This window comes from Paroedura picta, chromosome 10 (assembly GCF_049243985.1).
Source record: "Paroedura picta isolate Pp20150507F chromosome 10, Ppicta_v3.0, whole genome shotgun sequence".
Lineage (NCBI taxonomy): Eukaryota > Metazoa > Chordata > Lepidosauria > Squamata > Gekkonidae > Paroedura > Paroedura picta.
The window spans coordinates 32,276,306-32,299,772 of NC_135378.1; the positions used below are offsets into that span (position 1 = coordinate 32,276,306).

The 23,467-nt window shown below is 44.8% G+C and overlaps 1 protein-coding gene across 1 annotated transcript in view; it reads right to left on the bottom strand.

Moving 5' to 3' along the window:
- Nucleotides 1-23,467, bottom strand: part of DLC1 (DLC1 Rho GTPase activating protein) — a 415,065-nt gene that overhangs the window by 351,165 nt on the left and 40,433 nt on the right. Inside the window, exon 2 of the mRNA XM_077302061.1 lies at nt 3,330-3,469. The gene's annotated coding sequence lies outside the window, so the exon portion shown is untranslated. The remainder of the gene's footprint in view (nt 1-3,329; nt 3,470-23,467) is intronic.

Consider the following 23,467-nt stretch of genomic DNA (forward strand, 5'->3'; position numbering starts at 1 on the left):
CCTGCCCTATCAGATCAGGAGCCAAGAGGAAAGTAAATATCATGATGAAGGAGGTTTATGGTGCTGTTATTACCCAGCATCTTATTGCCTATGTCTAGACCATACGCAAAAGCAAAATAAATTTATGTTCTGATGCCCTGCTTGTTTGGTTTATGAAGCAATTCGAAGAGTACCCAGATTCACCAGCACATGTGCTGGTTGCCAGAGATGGGAGACTGCAGATCTGTCAGCATTCTTTGAAAAAAAAATCAGTGTGCGCTTCTAGTTGTTCTGGTGAAATTCTGCTATCGCACAGCATATGTCCATGAGCACTTCACCGGCTCTTCATCGTGGTCTCTATGAATTCCTATCACTCGGTCCTCACTCCCAAATGCCTCCTTGCCTCGGTTTTGATTATACTCTTGTACAAGTTTTATACTAGCTATAAAGAACCCCTCATCCAATTTTTGCTTTCATCTCCCTGCTATCTCGCTCCTATACCTACTCAAAGGATCTGCTCTAGCCTATCCTGACTTTGGTTGCCTTCCAGACACCTCATGTCTATTCTTGCAACAGGCAGAAAACAGGCCTCTGGTGTGTGTGTGTGTGTGTGTGTATACTAACTGTACGGTAAAATATTTCCACCTATCCTTATTTTCTAATGTCTTACTTTTCCAGTAACATATTTTATTACCATGGCCTGTCCTGGCTTATCCTAGCCTACTATAGTAATCTCTCTTATCACAGCTAACATTATTAAGAAGGAGGGAATTGCTCAGTACACACATTTCTTTCACACTCTGGTGGCTTACTTTCCCTTTCTTCTTCATGCACAAGACACATTTATTATTAAATATAATTCTCCAGGATCCAAAAGTACAGGCAATTACCCATTCCAAGAAGCACTGGTGTTTACATTCCAGTGAGGGCTTCAGAGAAAACAGCAACATGTTGATTTCTTGCAATAAATCAGCTTTAATTTAAAAAAAATCTTTATATAAAAAACAAACAAACATCTACTTTGGGAGGAATTGCTTGTGATCAAACAAGCTAGTCCTTCTCTCAACAACACTGCCTGCTGCTAGGCAAGTAGAAGGCCACTGATCACTGTGGGAGTCATCAAAACTGTTCCCTTGACCAGACCCTTTTCTTCAAAATATCCCCTTTGGGAAAGTCACAGCAAATTTAAGTCACAGCTGACTTATAGCAGCCCTGTGGAGTTTTCAAGGCAAGAGGTGTTTACAGGTGGTCTACCATTGCCTGCTTCTCCATCCCAACCCTAGTTTCCCTTGGAGGTCTCCCATCGAAGTACTAACCAAGGCAAACCCTGACCATTTCCACACAAGTAATTTCCCCCTGCTCGGCCACTCATTGTTTGCAGGTTTTAATGCTGCTTCCTCATGACATTGGTAGCAACTTGTAGCTCTCCAGTTGGTGGTGTGGGTATGTTTGCTGTGCGATAAGAGAAAGTGGTAGAATCTGTTTCCACCTTCCTTCTCGCTCTACAAATCAGGGCACAAACTGGGGCAAGCCTCTGTGAATGGAGAAAAGTGCGACAGTCTTGGTAGTGTTTTGCCCACCTTCACTCCCACCCTCCCCTCTGCATTTCCTTACTGCAATATTTTTTTAAGAATGGTACGGTCCACATTGCTACAGGACCACAAAGTGACAGGTCCTCAGTTCAAATCATATGTTCTGTTCAGTGTGCACAGAAATATTGGAATCGGGCAGCGACCCAATCCAAAACACATCCCTGCTTGTGTTTTCTGTTGGTGGGGTATTAATGGGGAAAGGGGGGGCATGTGATGAAGCATCCCTTGGCTTAGCATCCGTGCTCTATGGCAGTGGTCCCCAACCCCCGGTCCTGGGACCAGTACTGGTCCGTGGATCAGTTGGTACCGGGCCACGGCTCCTCCTCATCTTCCTCCCCGGCTGCTGCCTCGGGGGCTGCCCTGCCACTCTGCCACCGGCTCACCTTTGGTGCTCTCCAGTGGCCGCCATGGTTGGGGCTCCCCCTCAGCATGGCACTGCGCAGCTGCTGCTGGCAGCGCTCCTCAGCAGGCGGTGGGAAGTCAGGGGCACTGGTGGGAAAACAAGTGGAGCAGGGGTCTGGCGGTGGTGACGTCCGTTGGCAAAAGACTAACCGCCCCCCCCCCCCGGGCCTCAGTAAAATTGTCAAGTGTTGATCGGTCCCTGGTGATAAAAAGGTTGGGGACCACTGCTCTATGGTTTAAATTTTTATTGTGAACACTCAACCATCAGGGTCCAATTACCATGGCCAGCCTAACACAAATCTACCTGAACATAAACACAGACCATTATACAAAGAATCCTAAAAAGAGATCTAAAGAAATGTTTTATTGTTGTGGCAGGTCCCTGTGGCAACACGGAAATGTTTTTTTTAAACTAATTTTGGGATTTGGGGGGGGGGGGGGAGATGGAAGTGAGTTCCCAAAACCACTGCTCCGAAGGGATTGGTGGCTTGCATCAATTGACAACCTAAGGAGCTGGGGGGAAACTTTGGGTTGTCCATGCTTCTGGCTTCTCCACTGCCTTGTTGGGAAGCAAAAAGCCACAAGACGGCAAGATAATGTGGGAGGGGTCTCCCATCAGGCAGTTTACTATTGTGTGTTTGCAAGCAGGAGGTGGTGTGCATTTTACACCTGCATGTGAAAATGATCCCTGCTCAGCTTCTAAGAACTGGCAAATTCAGGTTACCCTGTCCTATCCAGATCAGGGTTGTTAACTTGCAGCTGGTCTCTTTCTTTTTGTTGTAACAGGGTATATGAAGAAAATGGATACCTTCAGTTAAGACAATATAATTTTCTATGGAAAATATGGTACAACTAGTATCAAAGCCCATTTAAAAATGGGCTTTGAAAGGGGTGGCAGGCAGGAGGGCATGAGAGGGTGGCCGCAGCTCCCTTTGGCCCACAAAGTGGGCTAAAGGGAGTGGGAAGTTCTCACCCCCGGCCGCAGTAGTGGCTCTGCCGTGGGAGGCTCCCTTTGGGCCAGGAAGCGCTGTTGCTGTGGTAAGAAGTGGGAAGTCCCTCCCCCCCGTGGTAGCAACAGGGCAGGCTGCAAACTCCCCCCCCCCCCAGCTCCCTCCCAGCAGGAGCGTATGTGTGGAGCCCTGTTGCTGCCTCTCTCCTCATGGGAGACAATGGAGGCCGCAGCCACAAGGCTTCTAGCAGGCAAGGAGGGAGGGTGGGAGCTGGATGGACAGAACCCTGGACAGTCTCTTCCAAGGAAGCTGTTTCCCAAATATATAAGGGAGCGAAATAGTGTTAAGAATAAACATGTAGAATTGTGAATAAAGACATATATATATTTATACCAAAGCATCGTACCTGTTTAGAAGCAGCTTTATTTATCTTTTGAAGCTTCTTTCCTTGAGCTTTGCTCCTGATATGTTTGTTCTTGTCTTCATCATAGAAAGCATACAGAATCTTTGGTGCCTATAGGGTTTCTTCCATTGTTCTGAGGCAACCTAAAAATAAGACATGAAATGATTACTACATGTAAGATTTTAGAAGAGTGGTCTAACCTATGCAACCAGCTCCTGACACTTTTTAATATTGTCACACACATTTAGAGTAATTCGTGCAATCAAGCAACTGTCGGTGGATTTGTGGCAGAATAGCTCTACATCAAGATCCCTCTCTAAAGGTAATAGTGCCAGCACATCAGGGGACTTGGATGGCTGGGCCAAAGTGTCTGTATGCAGAATCATCCATCTTGGGAGTAGACCATGGATGGAATAAGCCACCTCTTGCCTATTGTGTACTACCCTGAGCTAGGCAGTCTATCTGATATCAGCTGAGACTCTATGGTGCTGTAGTAGAAGATGAGAAGAGTTGTTTTTTATAGCCCACTTTTTGCTGCCCTAAAAAGTCTCTAAGTGATTTATAATTGCCTTTTCCTTCCTCTCCCCAGAACTGGCAGCTTGGGAGGTAGGTGGAGCTGAGAGAGTTCTGAGAGAGACTGTGACTGGCCCAAGGTCACCCAGCAGGCTTCAAGTGGGAGTGGGAAATCCAACTTGGTTCTCCAGATTAGAATCCACTACTCTTAACCACTACACCACAGTGACTCTCCACACCACATAAGCATCAATGAAAAAGGAATTCTGCCTTGAAGACATTTAGAGATGATACATTTGAGATAATGAAGTATTAGGCAATTTGCACAAGCACATGATTTAAAAGCTTGTATCCATTTTTTTTAAAGTTAAAAGGCACTGGAAACTCTTCTATAGTGGCTGCCTGCCATGACCACTTCATGTCCAAGTCGCTATGATATCTGTCCTGCCCTGTGTTCAACAGAAATAAAATGAATGCATGGCAATATAATCATTACAAGATCCCCAGACGTTAAACAGAAAATGGCTCAAATTAAACACTAGAAAAATACATCCAACATATCCACTAACATTTAATCTATGAAGAAATACAGTATAATGAAACACTGATGATAATATAAAGGCTTTAAAAGTGTAGGCAATGATGCATTAATTGAAGCAAAATCTTGAGACTCAGTATCTCTTTATTCATTATTATTATACACAATTCACATTACTCTGCATGGGGCTGATCTTGCTGTCCTTCCCCATCACATTTGTTAAAAAATTATTTCCTGCCACTTTCTCTCTCAACTGTGCCTTTTTCACTTCTCCAGGGTTCTGTAAGGAATAAACTCAAAATATCAGCAATGGTTCTTTCCACGTGTGGTTTCACTTCAGATGATCCTTGCAACCATTTCCTCATGCCTTCAGGCATTTATTTCTCTTCTTGTCCCCAAGATGGTGAGTGTATTTCCGTCTTGTGTTTCCCTATCTTCCTGGGATACATTTTTATCCAAACTTTCTTTACAATTGTTTTCAACATTGAACGGATTCCCCCCTCCCCATTTCTTTGACTCTTACATAGTCCTCCCTCAAGTGCTTTTGAGTATTTTCTTCAGGCCAGCAACTTCTGTGCATACCCTGAAGGGAAGGACCCCTCCCTCTTATCTCCCACATTTGTGTGGATAAGCATGTCCTTTGACGAAGACAGAGAATAGCAGGTTTTTTTAAACCCTGCTTTTCACTACACAAAAGAGTCCTAAAGCAGTTTACAAACACCTTTACTTTACTTTCTTCTCCCCACAACAGATGCCCTGTGAGGTAGGTGAGGCTGAGAGAGTTCTGAGAGACCCAGACTGGCCCAAAGTCACCCAGTTGGCTGCACATGGAGGAGCGAGGAAGAAAAACGGTTCTCCAGATTAGAGTCTGCCACTCGAAACCTCTACACCACTCTGGCTTTCTGACAAGTTTCTCTTTGACTTATTGTTCTTTTCACTCTTCCTGTTACCTCTTGAATTAGTGAGACCTGATTCCCAATGCCATAATATTCTGCAGTACACATGACTATACTCATGCTTAACTTCTTTTCCGCAATCAAAAAGACCACTTTTGAACCTGTGAGCCCCATTTATGTGCCTCACTAAAACATTAGGATTCCTCAAGAAGTCACTATATAATGGACAGTCTAGGTTGGAATTTGTTAGCAGAAATCACTGCTTCCATAGTTCGTGAACACATTCTTTATCAGCAGTGCTCAGAAGTATCTTTCATCACAGTAACTATGTCAAAGGGCTCAACCAACTCAGAACAGACCTTCTGGAATTACTCACAAATGTGCAATATCAAAAAAGGAAATTTTTATGTGATCATATGACTGAAGCAACCTTCTTCCTTTGCCGACTCTTAATTAGGAATGCTTTGAATTCCACCACAAATGCGATCATAAGTCCAACTTATATGGCTCTTATGATGTTCAAAGTTGTCAATCAGACATGAGCTGACTATAACTTGTTCGCTGCATCCCAAACAGCCTCAAATGCTTATTAGACAGGGTTGTACTAAGTCATTGCAAAATGTTGCCAATTCTAATTGTTCAGCAGCCATTCACATTTGGTGCTACACAGACAAACCTGATGTGATGAATTTTATTGAAATGCAGCATTCATTTATGATTGATTTATATGTTCTGTGACTGATTTAATTGTCTATTTCAGCTTTTCGCAAACCTTTTGCCATTGAAAAACCCCTGAAGCATTCTTCAGGCTTCAAGAAACCCTAGAAGTGGTACAATCATGCAGAATTTGGTTGGGAAGCATAGCTGTGTACATACCCACTGGGGGCCCCTCCCCACACCCTCCAGGTCCATCATTGGTCATTAGGGGAGGTGGGGCAAGTCATCATATCACCCAATAAATGTTTTAACAAATGTGTATGTGTGTGCGTGTATACTGCCCTCCCCTGAGGCTCAGGGCAGTTTACATAAAACACAGAACAATATAAGGTACTTAGTTTTTCCATAACATATAGATAACCGCTACAATAATAATATTAACATTAATAACTGTAACAATGGTAACTACAACAATGCAAACAGGTCCAGGTGAAGAAAGCATGAGCAGATTACTGGGAGGGAGGGAGCAGGGGCCCTGGAGATGTTCCTGGTTTTGCTCGGCCTCAACTAAATGCCTGATGGAAGAGCTGCCTTTTGCAGGCCCCGCAGAACTGTTTTAGCTCCAAAAATTAATTAACTTCTGTTCATTGTCAAGAAACTCCAGGGTTTCATGAAACCCTAGTTGAGAAATCCTGGTCTATTTAAATAATTGCCTGCTGAACAGAACAATGATGGGTTGAGTGGGTGGGTAGGTGGGTGGAACTCAATTGGGCTGTGTGAGCATGCAGATGCATAAAACACCCATTGCACTGAACTGCATGGCTAGGAAGGAATGCCATGAAGAGGCTGAATAACCACATGTGGGTCAATGAACAACTGAACCCATCCTTGAAAAAACAGCTCTGTGTTCATGAGACCAGAAAACAGGACATAAACTGAGCTAGTTGATGTTTCAAACAGTCTTCATTTTAATTAATATATGCACATGCTTATGCACACCTGCAAGCAACAACAAAAAGGCAAATGGAGGCAAACTGCTTGCACAGTAGTCAGAAACTTTAAAAATAAATCAGTGGGAAAATGGCAGCTCATTCATTCATTCATTTATTTGTTCATTCACTCATTTTTATTGATATACAAGAATATCACAAAGTATATATGGCAGAAGGTCAGATAAACAGACAACAGCAAAACAAATAAAACAGTAATACACTAAAAGAGTTTACTTCTGGCTATAAGTACTTCAGCTAAAATTTTAGTGACTGTGGCTGTAATCTCAGCTGGATGGTCATTTAACAGATATTGGAACATACTTCCCTTATTTACAAGTCTTTTGGAATGTAATAAAGGGAAAGGAGTTCTTTACGGGGAACCTCATGAGGCTGGCTGTCTAGAATGATGTGTTAAGTTGTGTCAGAACAGAAACGTAGCCTCTCTTGAAAGAGAACCTGCTGATATCTCCCAACTAACACCTTTGAGGGGAGAACATTCATCCCGGCCAACATTAAAGCTCTGTGATGGAAAGGGTTACCTAAATTATGGAAGTAACTAGGGGCAAAGCCCATTGTATTCTTAAATACAATGGGCACTAGTATGGGTGCCAGTGGGGCGGGGGGGCTCACAGGGCTGCTTCTGGCCCCCCCCCCACTGCGGTGTCCCAGACGGCCCCTTCCCCTCAATCTGCCGGTTTTGACGCAGTGACAGGAGCAAGCCCGGCGCCTCTCTGACGCACCGGGCCTGCTCTTTGGAGCGTGTTGAAGCCTTCCCTGCCCCCCTCACCCCCGGGCATGGCGCAGCAAAAGGAGCAGGCCCGAAGTGTCAAGCCTGGTTTTCTTGCAGCGGTGTTGGCTTTCCCCGGCGTCCTGGTGTCGACGTGCGTCTCCGATGCGGCGGGCCTGCTCTTCAGGGCGCGTCGAAGCCTTCCCGCCGCCACCCCTCTCCCCACCTAAGGTCCCGGCCTTGCTGCCGGAAAAATAATCTTTTCCCCTGGCCAACTCACCGGGCAGTCCAGGACGGGCCAAGTAGCCAATGGGGAGTCGTGCTATTGGCCACTTGGCCCCGATGTGACACTTCGCGACTCCTGATTGGCCCCTCCAAGTTTTTATCATGGACTCACCCTGCCCCTTTCTCCTCCCACCTACCCCTTACTGTTTTATTATTTTTACTGCTCTGCAGGAGCAGTTTAGAGATGAGCCATCCTTCCAGGCTGAATTTGTAAACCAGATTTAGCAGAATAACTAATTCCACAAATAAGGTCAGGTAACTTTGAACAGAGAACTGGGTAGCTGGATCTCATCAGATCTCGGAAGCTAAGCACTGGGCTCATGGAGTGGGCTTGCAGAGGCAGGCAATGGCAAACTACCATTGAATAGCACTTTCCACTACCAACTTTGAACCCCAAGCCTCAGGGGAAATTTTGCATGGGGGGAGTTTCACAAGCACGCCCCCCCCCCGCCCCACAGCAAAGTTTCTGTCCTTAGCACGTTTGTGCCAATGACAACCACAGGCAGTTTGTAAGGATCTCAAAGTTTCCTCACCAAGGAGTGCTTTATAATGAAATGTCAATCCTAATTTGAGCCTGGAGGCACTAAGTAATCTTTCTCTTTGCAATATTTACATTGTGGAATTACCTGAGATATTCATAACTCTAAAGAGCCGCTCTAAGCAAAGGCAGCCATCTCCAAGAACATAAATTCTGCAACAGTTCAAGGAGAAGGGGGAGGAACGAACAAGACAGCTGTGGAGAATATATATGACCTATATAATAATCCAAAAAAGGACAAGCTATATTGCTGATCATTATTGCTGCTTAAAGAGAACATGGGAGAGATCTGATAATCCTGAAAAAGAACAGGATATATAAAATCCACTGGAAACCAGACTCCAAACAAGATAGTATCAAAATATTCTGTCAAGGAACGCTATTTCCTTACACAAATCAGACTCACTGTATGAGGTCTGAAAATATAGTAATAATGTTTAGTCTTTTATCTCCTTCAAGGGCACGAGGAAAGGGACAGGCCACTCAAACAGACTGATATGACACCATGTCATTAACTGTTGCAACAGGCCATATATTAGTTTCTAGGTATTTTCGGAGTTTAGCTGGATTTTTTTTTAAGTTTGCTTAGTTGCTTTTCTTCCTGGCCTTAGATAGGCATCTTTATTTAGTTTAAATGTTTAAACCAGGGAGGAAATGCTTATAGATAAAAGCCTTAAGAAAGGATATAGGAAAATATAAAGCAAGAGTAGGATTTTAATCCTCTATGCTGGCCTTGGAATCTTGCCGTGGATAGTGGGGAAAAATATTAAGCAGTCAACTTCTGACAGGCAATCTTAGTGCGAGGATCAGGTCTTACCAGAATTTCACTAAACTTTGTGATTAATGTTGGGGAGAAGACAGTCTTTTTCAATCACTGTGCTGTAAAATGACTACAGTTTATAGATGTATGGGATGGGATATCCAGAGGACAGAGAGCTTGGTGTGGTTTAAAAAAAAATCAAAAGCTTATTTGATAAAATATTGAGGGATGGTCTGACATGTTCTATTGGTTGCCGATTTTAAAGTTGCATGGGAGAAATTCTCTCTATTTAAAAACGTCCATGGGATGCTTCAGAGAAGACATTTCTTCCCTACAAGCAGACTCTCCATAGCGGGAAACACAGCCTTGCATGTGAAATGCAACACAAATTGATTCTATTATAAACACACAAAATGTATCATTTGTGTTTATTTAGTACATTTTAGCGAAATAACATGTCGGATGGAGGGCACAATGTGGCCTCAGTGACAGAGCCAGTGTGGTCTAGTAGTCAGAGCATCAGACCTGGGTTTGAATCCCTGTACTGTCATGAATTCAGTCACTAGATCCCAGGACAAGCACGTTGTCAGCCTGCCTTACCTTACAGGGCTGATAGGGAGGATGAAATGGGGAGGGAGCCCAACATAAGAAGCCCTGAGCTACTGAAAGTGCATTATCCAATACATGCAGAATAGGCTAATGTCACACAATCTGTAGCCATTTGCTAGAAACAACCACTAGAGGGAGCACAAAAAGATCCAGTTATGTGTTCTATGCACATGAAGTTCAAAGAAAAGTTTTTGTAAAATTAATGGTGTTGATATGATGGAGGAGATCACCCCTGCGTACAAATACAGAAACACAAGATGCAAGTTTGTCTGACCTGCATAATATTAAATGCTTCTTTCTCTATTTAGGGTCTGTTGCCACTCTAGGGTAGCCTTGTTTGGGCTACTAGCATTATGCTTAGCTCTGCAGCTTCACCCTGGCTCCATGGTCTGTCATCATCACTTCTGGCCTCATTTATCTTCACCTGCACAGCCAAACTATGGTACCAAGATATTCCAGTCCTCATCCCCCTCTCATAGGAAGGGGCTATGGCTCAGAGGTAGGGCTTCTGCTGTGCATTTACAGGGTTGAATGTTCAATAGCTAGCAGGGAGGAGGTGGTGTGAAAGATCTGCATTCAGCCTGAGGCAGCTTCATACACCACAAAACCCATCAAAGTATCAGTTGATGCTTCTCAGCACCAAGGAAGTCCCCTCCTGACCCCTACTTTGTGTGCGCTCAGTCAAATGGGCAGGATCAACTACTGCCTGTACACCTACTTTCTCTGTTGTGGCCCCCTGAGAGGTCAGGAACACTCCCGCACTTCTGTCATTCCACACACCATGTAAAACTTTACTGTTCAGGAGGGCATTTCTACAAAGTCAATAGGGATATGCTAGAGCAGTATTATTCAGGAAGGTGCTTTATGAACTATGGACTACACTACCAGTTTGGTGTAGTTTGGTGTAATGGTTAGGTGTAGTGAGCCAGTTTGGTGTAGCGGTTAGGAGTGCGGACTTCTAATCTGGCATGCCATGTTCGATTCTGCGCTCCCCCACATGCAGCCAGCTGGGTCACCTTGGGCTCACCATGTCACTGATAAAACTGTTCTGACCGAGCAGTGATACCAGCGCTCTCTCAGCCTCACCCACCCCACAGGGTGTCTGTTGTGGGGAGAGGAATGGGAAGGCGAATGTAAGCCACTTTGAGCCTCCTTTGGGTAGGGAAAAGCGGCATATAAGAACCAACTCCTCTTCCTCTTCCTCTTCCTTTACTACTTCTACTTCTACTTCTACTTCTACTTCTACTTCTTCTACCATGCATAGGATATCTGTTTGCTGTATATAGCATCCTGCTCTTCCTGCATTCGTTTCTACTCATGTAATACCATTGTGCTGCAATGGGTGCATACTGGAACCATGTCTAATAGTCTGTGCTTTTCAGATATCTTTAATCCTGGGATTACAGACTGTAATGATTTATACTATGTAATCTACTCCTGGGATTACAGACTGTAATGATTTATACTATGTAATCTACTTTTAGGGCCTTTTCGCACAGGGATCTTTGTTGCAAATTGTTTGCGGAATGAAAAATCGCCATTTAAAATAGTGGAATTCGTCGTTATGCATACCTGCCTTTGTAGTGGAATCAGTTGCGTTTTTTAGCGTTTCCCACAGGCTTCCGGTCTCGGCAGAAATCGCTAGAAAGGAAGCGCTATTGCCAAGCTCGTCCCGCCCCTGGCCGTCAAGCAGCCAATGGGCAGCCGTTAGCATGCTCCCAAACAGCCCCTTTCCCTTTAAGAAAGGTTTTTTAAAAAAAAAAAACGACCCATAGCAATGAATCTAGGTAGATTCGTTGCTACGGAGAGACCCATCCAGCTGCCTAATGTGAGCTGCCGTTTGATTGTATGATCATTTGCACGCTGCCTCGAGTGATAAAAAAAAAAATCCCCCCCCCCTCTCACGGGCACGATTTTCGGCTGAATTTATTTGTAAAAAATAAAGGGACTTTATTTCAGCAAACGGGCTTTTCAGTTGTTTGTGCTTAGTGACTAAAGGTGAAGGACTGAAGCCAGGGAAGCCTCTAAACAGAAAGAGGCTCGCCGGTGCGTTTATCCCCGCTCGCTCGGAGAAAAAAAAATGGCGATCGCTTCGCCGGAAGTTTGGAGGAGAGAGCCAGGGGGAGGGACTTTGAAGAACCAGCAACAATGGTAACGCACAGGTCTTTAGCGCTACTGTTGCAGATTGGTTGCAGGAGTGTATCGCTATCCGGAGGGTGAATCCACTTTTCTGGATTCCCCTGAAAGCGCCACAACGAAGCGCTTTTTGCTGATTGGTTTCAGGATTGTTGCAGATTGTCTACGACGTCGTGGGTTATGTCAAATTAGTAGCGTTTCCAAATAGCAACCATTCTGCTACTTTGAAGCCGTGCGAAATGGCCCTTAGAGCCTCTTGTGGCGCAGAGCGGTAAGGCAGCAGACATGCTGTCTGATGCTCTGACCATGAGGCTATGAGTTCAATCCCAACAGCCAGCACAAGGTTGACTCAGCCTTCCATCCTTCCGAGGTCGGTAAAATGAGTACCCAGCTTTCTGGGGGGGGGGGGGGAACGGTAATGACTGGGGAAGGCACTGGCAAACCTCCCCGTATTGAGTCTGCCATGAAAACGCAAGAGGGTATCACCCCAAGGGTCAGACATGACCCAGTGCTTGCACAGGGGATACCTTTACCTTTACCTTTAATCCACTTTTAGGCATGTGCAAGGAGAAGAAGGTCAGGCCTGAATAGATTCATCTGAAGCACCTATAGTGTAGTTTTGACTCAGTCAAATCAAATCTGACATCACTGAAACCAATGTTGCCACTCAGATCTATGGGGCTCTCCCCTCTCCATCTTTTCCAGGCTCTGGAATGGTGATGGTTTGAGGTAGAGGCACCAAACTTGCAGCAAAGCTGTGGCAGCCTCTCCTCAAAAGAACTCCTGAAGTTGCAAAGAGGGTGTCCACATGCAACTTCTATTATTTCCTGTGATAAGAACAGACCAAATAATCTGTTTCTTTATTATAAGAAATAATGGATAGTTGTAGGATTACAAAGAAGGTCTGTTCAACATATGCCATTTGTGCTGCTACTGCTTCTCAGGTGAACCCGACCGTGGAACTGTATGCCATTATCTGGCAGTGTGGCATCAGGCTAATGAGATGTGACTCACAGTGGCAGTAAATAAGGCCACAGCTTTATTGAATCCCCTCCCCAAGAGGGTTGGCCCAGCACGAGATGGGAGCCCACACACCCTCAGCCATCTGGCTGCTCATTATTGGAGCCCAGGAGCACCCTAGGGCTTGCTGCTTTCCCAGCCGGGAGAGCAGACCCCTTGCTCCTGGACTCTCATCCCGGGGAAGTGACCCTATTGGAGGGGCCACCAGACGTCCACCTCGTTTGGCCATCCCCAGGGTCACTTGGCATAGATCCCCTGGCCTCCCAGACGGGAATAGCCATGCTCGAATGCCTGTCTCTTAATGGCCTCCCTGCCAATGGCTCCCTCTCGTGTGTCAAACCGTAGCTGTGACAAGAACAATATTAACCTGAAGGGTAATTTGATGCCTTAACATAACAAGTCTAACATGACTACTAGGCTGGGAGGGTGGGTAGCTGCTCCGGGGCAGCACAGGCAAAGAGGTGGGCTCAGGGCACGAGGCGGCTACTTATAGGCGCGCACCCACGCGCCTCACATTTTTGCCACCACGTGCGCGCAGCATGCACGCCCACCTGCCTGCTGCTCCGCCGTGTCTCCTGCCTGCTACCTGCCTTGTTAAATGGCGGCCGTGGTAAGTCACAGCTGCTCATTGTCCCACTGTAAAGCCAACTGAAATCCAGTCATGTAGAATTTAATGAAGCACTTAACTCTGTTTTCCATGCAGCCTTCAGAGCACAACAAAGTTGTTGGTGATTCTTTTAAAAAATAGAGAGAGAGAGAGAGAGGGCAAGGAGTGTGCACAGCTGACACAGCTAAGTATATTATTCTTTCCTGGAGTCAAGTTTGCACTGTTCTGCAAGGTGTTTTTTTCTTTCTTTCTGACATATTACTCTCTGACTTCTCATTTGCTCTTTTCACCCTCTTTGTCTGACTTTTATGCTAGCGTATCTCCCCCCCACACACACACCATTTTGGACTCTGCATCTTTGATCTACGTTTTCTGAGGTGCGAGTCTCTTAACCTATTTTCTATATGTGCTTCTGCATAATTGAGTGAACTATAAAATATTTCACTGGTAGTTCTGAAACGCTTCTAAGCGTAGGGAGGTCTGTGCCTATGAAAAGGAAGTTCAGTCTTCCTGGTTTTAAAGCTGGCAGACTCCCATTTCTAAACTATGTTATTTTTAATATAATCGAAAAATGTTAGAAAGGAGGTTCCAGTCCTTATCTGATCAGCTCACGGCACAGCGAGATCATAAAAACTATAGTCACTGCTTCTATAGTTTTGGGGGCTTTAAAACAACCAATCTGTTTTTGATTTTTTAAAGGATTTAATGGGTGAGTCATGCAGGTCCCATGATAACAAGTCACCTAGTGGTCTATTCCAGCCCTAATGTGTCCTTCAAAGTAGGGGTAGTCAACCTGTGGTCCTCCAGATGTTCGTGGACTACAATTCCCACGAGCCCCTGCCAGCATTTGCTGGCAGGGGCTCATGGGAATTGTAGTCCACGAACATCTGGAGGACCACAGGTTGACTACCCCTGCTTCAAAGGACAAAACCAACTCTGAAAATGGCCCTCCTTTTGCCCTATACTAACAAAAATAAGGCATGAAGGCTGGTTATACTGCTGTGGTTGCCTAGCAACTCCATAATGATCACTGCAGGGCACTTCCATTTCTTAAAGGAACTTGCATGTCCTGTTCTTGCGTGTCATATACAATGCATTTGGTTAAATACCCAATATGTTTTTAAGATTTCAGATTTTTCTGCAAGCCTGTTGATAATTAGAAGAAAAAGAAGAAGAAGAAGAAGAGTTGGTTTTTATATGCCGCTTTTCCCTACCCGAAGTAGGCTCAAAGCGGCTTACAGTCGCCTTCCCATTCCTCTCCCCACAACAGACACCCTGTGGGGTGGGTGAGGCTGAGAGAGCCCTGATATCACTGCCCGGTCAGAACAGTTTTATCAGTGCCATGGCCAGCCCAAGGTCACCCAGCTGGTTGCATGTGGGAGAGTGCAGAATCGAACCCGGCATGCCAGATTAGAAGACCGCACTCCTAACCACTACACCAAACTAGATATGTTAACATTAGTCAAGTAACCAGAAACAGCCAAAATTTTATCAGGATCAGATACAGTTACTTTCTTAGCAAGGAAACCTCATTTTTCTTATACTTGTCCCACTAAATAGCAAACTAATTGACAGACAATAGATAGGGTTGCCAACAGGCCTCGAGAAAAACACCTTGTCCCTATAATAAAGGTTTCATATAGCTGAAGCTATTAATGCCGTGGAGGTAAATAACATCACCTGATAATTTGCATCCAATTAGACTTCCTCTAAAGGGCCAAGTCATTTTTCTTCAGGTTGGCTGGAAACCCCATATCATGGTAATGAGTATGTTGAAAGAAATAGTTTATTGTATTGATAATCAACACCTCTTCTCTATAATTATGGCCTCGGCTAGCCCAATCTCATCTGATCTCAGAAGTTAAATATGGTAAACTCAGATTAGTGTTTGGATGAGAAGCCACTAAGGAATTTCAGGGTCACTATGAAGAGAAATCCAATGGCAAATCTGTTAGTCTCTTGCCTTGAAAATCCTACAGAGTTGTCATAATTGGCTGCGACTTGATGCCACACACACACACACACACACACACACACACACACATACATACACACCTTCCTACCCTAACTTGAAGTTCTGTATGACGACTCTAATCATATTTATAGAACATATGTCATGCCTTGGCTTTGATGACAGGGCTTAATTGGTGAGTGACCACATACCTAGGATAGAATCATAGAATCATAGAGTTGGAAGGGACCTCATGGCTCATCTAGTCCAACCCCCTGCACTATGCAGGACACTCACATCCCAATTGCTCATCAACTGTAACCTGCAACCCCTTTGCCTTCACAGAATCAGCCTCTCCGTCAGATAATATTTTTTGGGGTTACATCTCAAATACATTCAGAGTCCCTATTCTTGCAAGCAAGAACGCCTGCTAATTCAGATTATGTTTTTCTCTTGTGAGATTATGTGAAAGGAAAATCTTCCTAGGCACTCAGATGGAATCCAAATGAGATATTACAAGCATTACAAAACAGATCAGGGACTTTAGGCAACTAATCCATCCAGACATTTGAGAACCATGGAAATGGGCCTCCCTTCCCTAAATTAGGCTTTGCCTCAACCCTTGGAAGGGGTATGTAACAATGGCCCACAGGCAGCTCAGCATTTTTTGCCCAAGAGATGTCAACATCTGAGAAATCTCCCCCTCCCCTTCTTCTTTTTCTGCAGGACTCAGTTTAACTAGTATCCCCAGGCATTTGAGAGTTGTAAGAAATGTAAAATCAGAAGAAAAGTTATTTTGAGAAGCTTTTTGCCCACTTGAGTTCTATGGAAACACTGTTTTCAAACAATGCTGTCTATTTCCCTGAAGAGTGGGTGTAACAAACCAGTAGACAAAGCATTGGTCCAAATCTTCATCTCCATCTTGTACGCTTCATTACACTAAACAACTCTGACCATTTTGAGAACAGATTCCACTTGAAATACATGGAGAATAAACGTTCCACTTCCAGCACCTAAATTATGCTCAGAAAATCTGTGTACTTCTCCATTGAATACAGCCATAAAACCAACACTTAAGGAAACAAATGGGCCCAAGTGACCATTTAGTATGCTCTGTTTCCCATATATGGGTCTTCTTACATATATTCTAAGTATAATACAGCTACTGAGTTGTCCTAACAGAGTGCAAAGTGTCTTTACAAAGTATTTTATAAAGGCCTCTTAATACTGTTCTATCTCTAATACCAGTTTGGCAAACTTTATATACCTATTATCCCTGTTGTTGCACATCATTAAGCAAGCTATCACCAAAGGGAGTGCCAAGGAACTGTACATATGAGATGTGCTAAAAAAGCTTTGTCTGCACACTTCGCCACATGTACTTAACACCCAACAACGTATTACATTTTGACCTGACCTGACCTGACCTGACCTGACCTGACCTGGATAGCCCAGGCAAGCTTGATCCCATCAGATCTCAGAAACGAAGGGCCCTGGCTAGCCCTTGGAAGAGCAGCCTCCAAGAAATGCCAGGGTCATGATGCAGGGGCAGGCAATGGTAAACCACCTCCGAACACCTCTTGCTTGGCTGCCAGAAAATCTTAGGATCTCCTGGCTAGATTATAAGAAGAAGAGTTGGTTCTTATATGCCACTTTTCTCTACCCAAAAGAGGCTCAAAGTGGCTTACAGTAGCCTTCCCTTTCCTCTCCCCACAACAGACACCCTGTGGGGTGGGTGAGGCTGAGAGAGCCCTGATATCACTGCTCGGTCAGAACAGTTTTATCAGTGCTCTGGTGAGCCCAAGGTCACCCAGCTGGCTGCACATGGGGGAGTGCAGAATCGAACCTGGCATGCCAGATTAGAAGTCCACACTCCTAACCACTACACCAAACTGGCTCTTATACACATACCATGCCATGCATTAAATAAATTACTTAATTTTGCCCACAAAAAAGATTTTGCAGTTGCCAAGCCACCGTGGCAACTTAGATAAACAGCAGTTTGTCCCTCCGCCCTTTCACCTTTGCACCTGACCATATTCTTTCTCACCTTTGCATTCATTCCACTTAGTAGTGCTAAACCAGAAGTGGCACAGTAAAATAAATGTTCTAAAAATAATGGAAGAAGAATAACCAAGTCGGGTGCTGTATCAGACTAAGAATCGCTACTTTGGACTCTGCCGCTCACACTGATGCTGCTAGACTGTTAGGATTGAGAAAATCAGCGAAGGGGCCATCACATTCCGATCCATCTGAAATGCATCGACCCCTTCCACCAGAAACCGCAAGATTCCCACTGGAATCTCTATTCAGTTAATGATGGCAGCAAGTCAAGAAGAGAGTGGCTTTACCTAGAGGCAAAATGAAATTGGCTAGCAGAGGGACACTTCTCTGTCTTTCATCTTGGGCTGCAACTAGGTTAATTTAGACGGAAGGGGACATGGAATCTCAACCTCTTGACCCATCATAGTTATTGTTGGTCCTACAATGAGCACAATCATAATGTGATAACCAGCAGGCAAAATACAGTCACATACAGAATGTTTGTGGTTGAAAATCAATTCCCACTTGCTTCTTTCTGGACCTATCTTGTTCTTGCCAGTCTGTTTGCTTTGATGGCAATAGTCAGGGTACCTGAGCTTTGGGTAAATATCTATAGCAGCAATTAAGGCACAGCCACATATTTTAGGGCTGCCAAGGGCCTGGAAAAAAAACATACCTTTGTGGAATCTAGGTGATTCTTTCCCACATATGGAGAGAACTTCACAACTGCAGCAATCTTCTGCTTGGCCAGGGTATGTCAGTTAGTGTCTGGACTCAGATATAGGGAAGAGCACCAGAAAAACACAACAATATTTTTCAGATCTCGAGTTCATGGATGGCATAATTACCTTTATTCCAAATTTGGTTAAATTAATAATGCAGATAAAATTGAGACTAATGTGACTTAAAGCAATTTTCTCTTTCCCCAATGTTGAAATTTGATAAATATACTCATCAGCATTGAGTAAGTGCAACTTTTTGAGCCTTAGTAAATGCCAGAGGCTGGCTGCTATCAGGTTAGATATGACTGACACAAGTAAGGTTGGCCAACCAGCCAGGAAGGAATTGTCCTGTCATTTTTGTATGGTTCCTAATGTCGAGGTAGGCCTGGAGATCCCTTGGAATTACAGCTGATCTCCTGACCACAGAGAAGAAAGTGGCTGCTTTAGATCACGGGCCCTATGTCTGTCAACCCTCTCCTCTTCAAACCCTGCCCTCCTCAGTCTCCACATCAAATGTCCAGGAATTTCCAAACCTGGACTTGGCAACCTTACCTTTTAGGTCTAGTAGGCAGAAATTGGCACTTGGAAGTTTTTCATACCGTAGCACTAAATAACATCATCTGATCATTGGCGAGCAGGGTGGCAGTTTTGCCAGTGAAGACTCAGCTCGTTTTTTGGCATGAATATGGCCGCAGCCGTTTATTATTGTGCCACCCTTCACCAAAGTGGTTGGCCCTGCATGGTAAGTAGCCTGACTCCTCCTGACTGCTTAACCCGAGGGTCCTTGGATGCCTTGGGCCCACTCTATCCCAGCCGAGAGAGCAGGTACTCTGTGACCGAAATCCCTCACGGGGAAGCAACCCCATCGGAGCCGACCAGGATCCACCTCACTTTGGTGCCCCTTAGGTCGCTTGGCTACGAGTCCCTGACCTCCCAACTGGATAGGCAGTGCTCGTATGTCTGCTGGTCTCGTTAAGGAGACCCCCAGCCCCCAGGGAGTCTAGTGCGCAAACTGGATTCCCTGACAACAGGCTCCTAACATGCCTAAACCAACTGCGGCAAACATTAACCACAACAATGCAAACTCCAAACAAGGCCCCAAAACATGGGTGGGAGGGGAGGGAAGCAGTTCAGCTGTGGAGTGCGAAAGAGGGAAAGACGAGAGCACATGGCATCTATAAAGGCCACCTGCACCCCTGCAGCGGTGTGCATGCGTGCTCACCCATGCCATCTTTTTCTTTTGATAGGCTCCCCCCCCCCCGCATCACCAACAGCGGCCGTGGTGAGTCACGGCCACTAATTATGGTTGCTCTCCAACCCTACCACCAAGTAAATGGAGCCACATCTCAAATTATGTAGCTAACAGCCATCAATAGTCATCAAAGGAATATCTAGCCGCCGGTGTCCTTTAAAACAGCTGGGGGTGCCATCTCTGGGTTGAGAAATACCTGGAGACTTTGGGGGTGGAGCTTGGAATGGGCAGGATTTGAGGTGGGTAGAGACTTCAGTGGAGCATAATGCTATGGAATCCATCCTTCAAAGCAGCCATTTTCTCCAGGAAACTGATTTCTGTTGCCTGGAGATGAACTGTAAAACCGGGGAATCCACAGGCTCTACATGTGCATGGGCATCCCTAAAAATAGCTAAGCAAAAGGTGAGAGAGGAAGTAATTTCCCTGGAAATGTTACATCATGATTTGGGGCACAGGTGCCTGTCCCAGCTTGCTGTTGTACTAAAGAACTATGCAAGGTAACCTTAAAACCCATTGTTGCTTTGTCAGGCTATGGAGGGAAGGGGGAATCTAAGAGAGAATAAAAGGTTTCTGGCTTTCTTCTGCACCATTTTTGCCATCAGAAATAGCTGTGAAGGGGGTGATTTGCTCCCCTCTGAATTGCGGAACCAAAGAAAGAGGCAAACAGGCTCCCCTGTATCCATTTCCACTGGCAGAAGTGGCACAGGACAGAAGCTGGAAGCCTTCCTCCCCCTCTTGCCAAGCTCTGCAGCTCAACAGAACAACTGAGCAATTTTAAAGTAACCAGGACAGTATATTGAAGTGACAGCAGACTGGGACAGGCACCCATGTCCTGACACATGTCACATGTAATGCTAACTTAGCTTCAAAAAATCAAATTTCAAGTTATTTCTGAATATATTAACTCACTAAATTATAACAAGCTACTGTAAGCTCAGAAGATCCTACATATTTGTGCAGAATGATTTGAATACATCAAGAAGCAGCAATGGAAGTCACAAATTCAATTTGCAGTGTTTGAAGTCTTATCACAAAGTGACAATCTTATCTAATATTCTGTTCCAGGAAGATAATTTTTACAGTTGACACTGGAGCAATATATCCCCAAACATGAGACTCTCTTTGTTCAATCGCCATCAAAAACAGCATGATGACTAAAAACAATCTGAATGAAATCAATTCATTTAGAAACTCAAAATGAATTGAAAAGCTTCTTATTTCCTAAAAATATTAATAAACTTTTAATAACTAGGATAGGTCATTGATATTTCACACGTACAAGCCACAGTATTGTCCCTAGATGCAAGGATCAGTTAGGGGATGCATAGACAAATGGGTACACCTAGGTAAATCTAAAATAGGTAAATCTGGGGACTGAAGCCATAGGAAGAGAAAGGGGATCTTTCTACAACTTGAGTAATCTTCCAGGTTTTCAGGAAAAACTGAAAATGAAAGATAAAGATGAGGGACGATAACTTATACCTCCCCTCCCAAACCTAAACATATTGGAGAAAATATGAACTTGTATGACAATATGATGCAATATCTAGCCAGACATTTTACAGAACCAGAGAGAATTGCTGGGGTAGGGGAGGGCAGTACCAGGCATACAGAACACACAGACATGTGGTTTTATTCCCTGGCTCAAAAGGCCACAACTTTATTGTTATGCATATGTGCATGCCCCACACAGGTGGGGGGATCCACCAAGCACTCCCCCGTCCCACAGGAAGCCAACCTTGGGGAAACTGGGGGTGAAACCCATTAATAGGCCTGCATGTAGGGACTGAGTGACACCCAAGTCAAGCTCCCCCTTATCACTTGGGCCTGCTGGAACCCTGGAGGTGAAGCCATTGAGCATCCCTACAGGTATCAGCCTCTACTGAAGATACCCCAGCCACCCGCCACACAATACAGACTTCCCCCAGCTGGGAGATGCCACTGTCTTGCATGTGCCCACCTAATAGGGAGGCAGCCCAAACCTGGTGGAGCCTGGCGTGCAGCCTTGGGGTCTCCCCCCTAAGATGCACCAACCCAAAAATACGTAAGCTATGACAACCTAGTAAACCAAATAAGAAAATAACATGTAAGAAACACATCAGAGACCAAATACCTGGAAGTGAGGGTGGGAAAGTCTTCTAGTGGTGCAGAAAGAAAGAGGGCTTCCCTCTGTGCTGGACCCTTTTGCCCTGGCACCTCCACCATCCCTGAGCATGTAGGTTGGATCATGGGTGCATATCCAGCTGCCATGTCCAGTGCACACCTAGTTGCTCCGTGGGTTACATTGACTGCATCCATGAGGGCACTCCTTCAGGAACCCACGCTGCCCGATGTTCCCCAGTCCCATGACCTCCACCACCATCCACTTGAGCCTTCATTGGCGCCATTATTACACTGAGGTAAATAACTCAACAAACTATCTGCGAAAGGCTTCTGGCAGTGCAGAAGCAAAGATAGCTTCCCTCTGCACTGACCATCTTTTAAGCTTGCTGGGGGGACCATCCCAATTGCACACCTGAGCAGGTGGACCACTGTTTTATTCTGGCATCCACAGTTGCCAACTCTGCTGCTACGAAAGCAACCATGCCAGCAGACAGATGGCTGGGGAGCTATAGTCACTGCTTCTAGGTCTAGGCAAGGGATCCCCCTTCTTTGCTTATTTGTGTAGAATACCTTATTTGTGCCTTGAGATGGAGTAACAGCATCATTGGTGGAACATACTGAAACAAAGTTTGTTCATCTTCTTGGATGTCTGGGCAAAGTGCCCATTCTCTAGGATTCACATTGTCTTTGTTCCCCCCACATGACTTCTTAGTGGGAACATTAATCCAGAATGATGTTCCCCATTGCTACCAACAATATAGACTGTTTATAGACTGTTTTATGTATTGTTCTTTGTTCTTATGTAAACTGCCCTGAGCCTCCGGGGAGGGTGGTATATAAATATAATAAATAAATAAATAAATATCAAGATATAAGTGTGTTGGCTGGGATTTATAGAGTAGATAGGAGAGCTATGATGAGCTTTAGACTTAGGCTGATTCTGCACTTTGTTGTTGTTGTTTTGCATTGTGGTTCCTGCTGAATTCAGATAGATTTGAACTCGGGTATTCCTCTATTCACCCCTTCACCCCATGAATTAAAACAGAAAGCCTTCTGCACTTGATTGGGGAAGCTCAGAGCTCAGGAGAATCTTTCTTTTCCTGAATAGGGGAGGGAAGAAGATTGGAGACAGCAGAGGAGGGGTAAATAAATCCAAGAGGTAAATCTCTGCTGAGAGAAGTGTGGGGTTCTGAGGCACAGTCACTTTAAAAACAGGGAGGGAATCCTTGCAGCTGGGAACCAGGAAGTCTTTGAACTGATTCCCTGTCCAAATGGGGAGTCTGCTTTGCTACATCAGCATTGCAGGCACGAGGTAGAAAGTTAATTTGCACAAACCAGAGATCTACACTTATACTGGTGGTGGTTTTTCAAATATCGCAGCTTATATCTACTCCTGGATATCACAGGGGAAAGGTAGGGTCACTGCAGATCAATCATGTATGTTGCAGAGGGAAAATGTAAAGCACCCAAAATCAAAATGGAAATCTAATTCAATGCAGATGGGAAATATTTATTCGAGATGGGAATGGATAAAAAAGAAAGTGCAGACTTGATCCTAGTTGTAACCTGCAGAGTGGCAGGACAGGCATTGGCAACAGGCAAATTGTCAGGATTGTAGAATCTCTGTCATAAATTAGCCTGAGTTCCTCCATGTCAGTTATATTGTTTAATTGAACCTGGCGCCTGCTAGCCCCGGCCTTGTAGTGTGTAAGCAATAAAGTAGAGTAGTGATGTTATTCTAACCTTATCTTGTTATGGGCTCACAGGGTTGTTGTCAATTCTCTCAAGGATG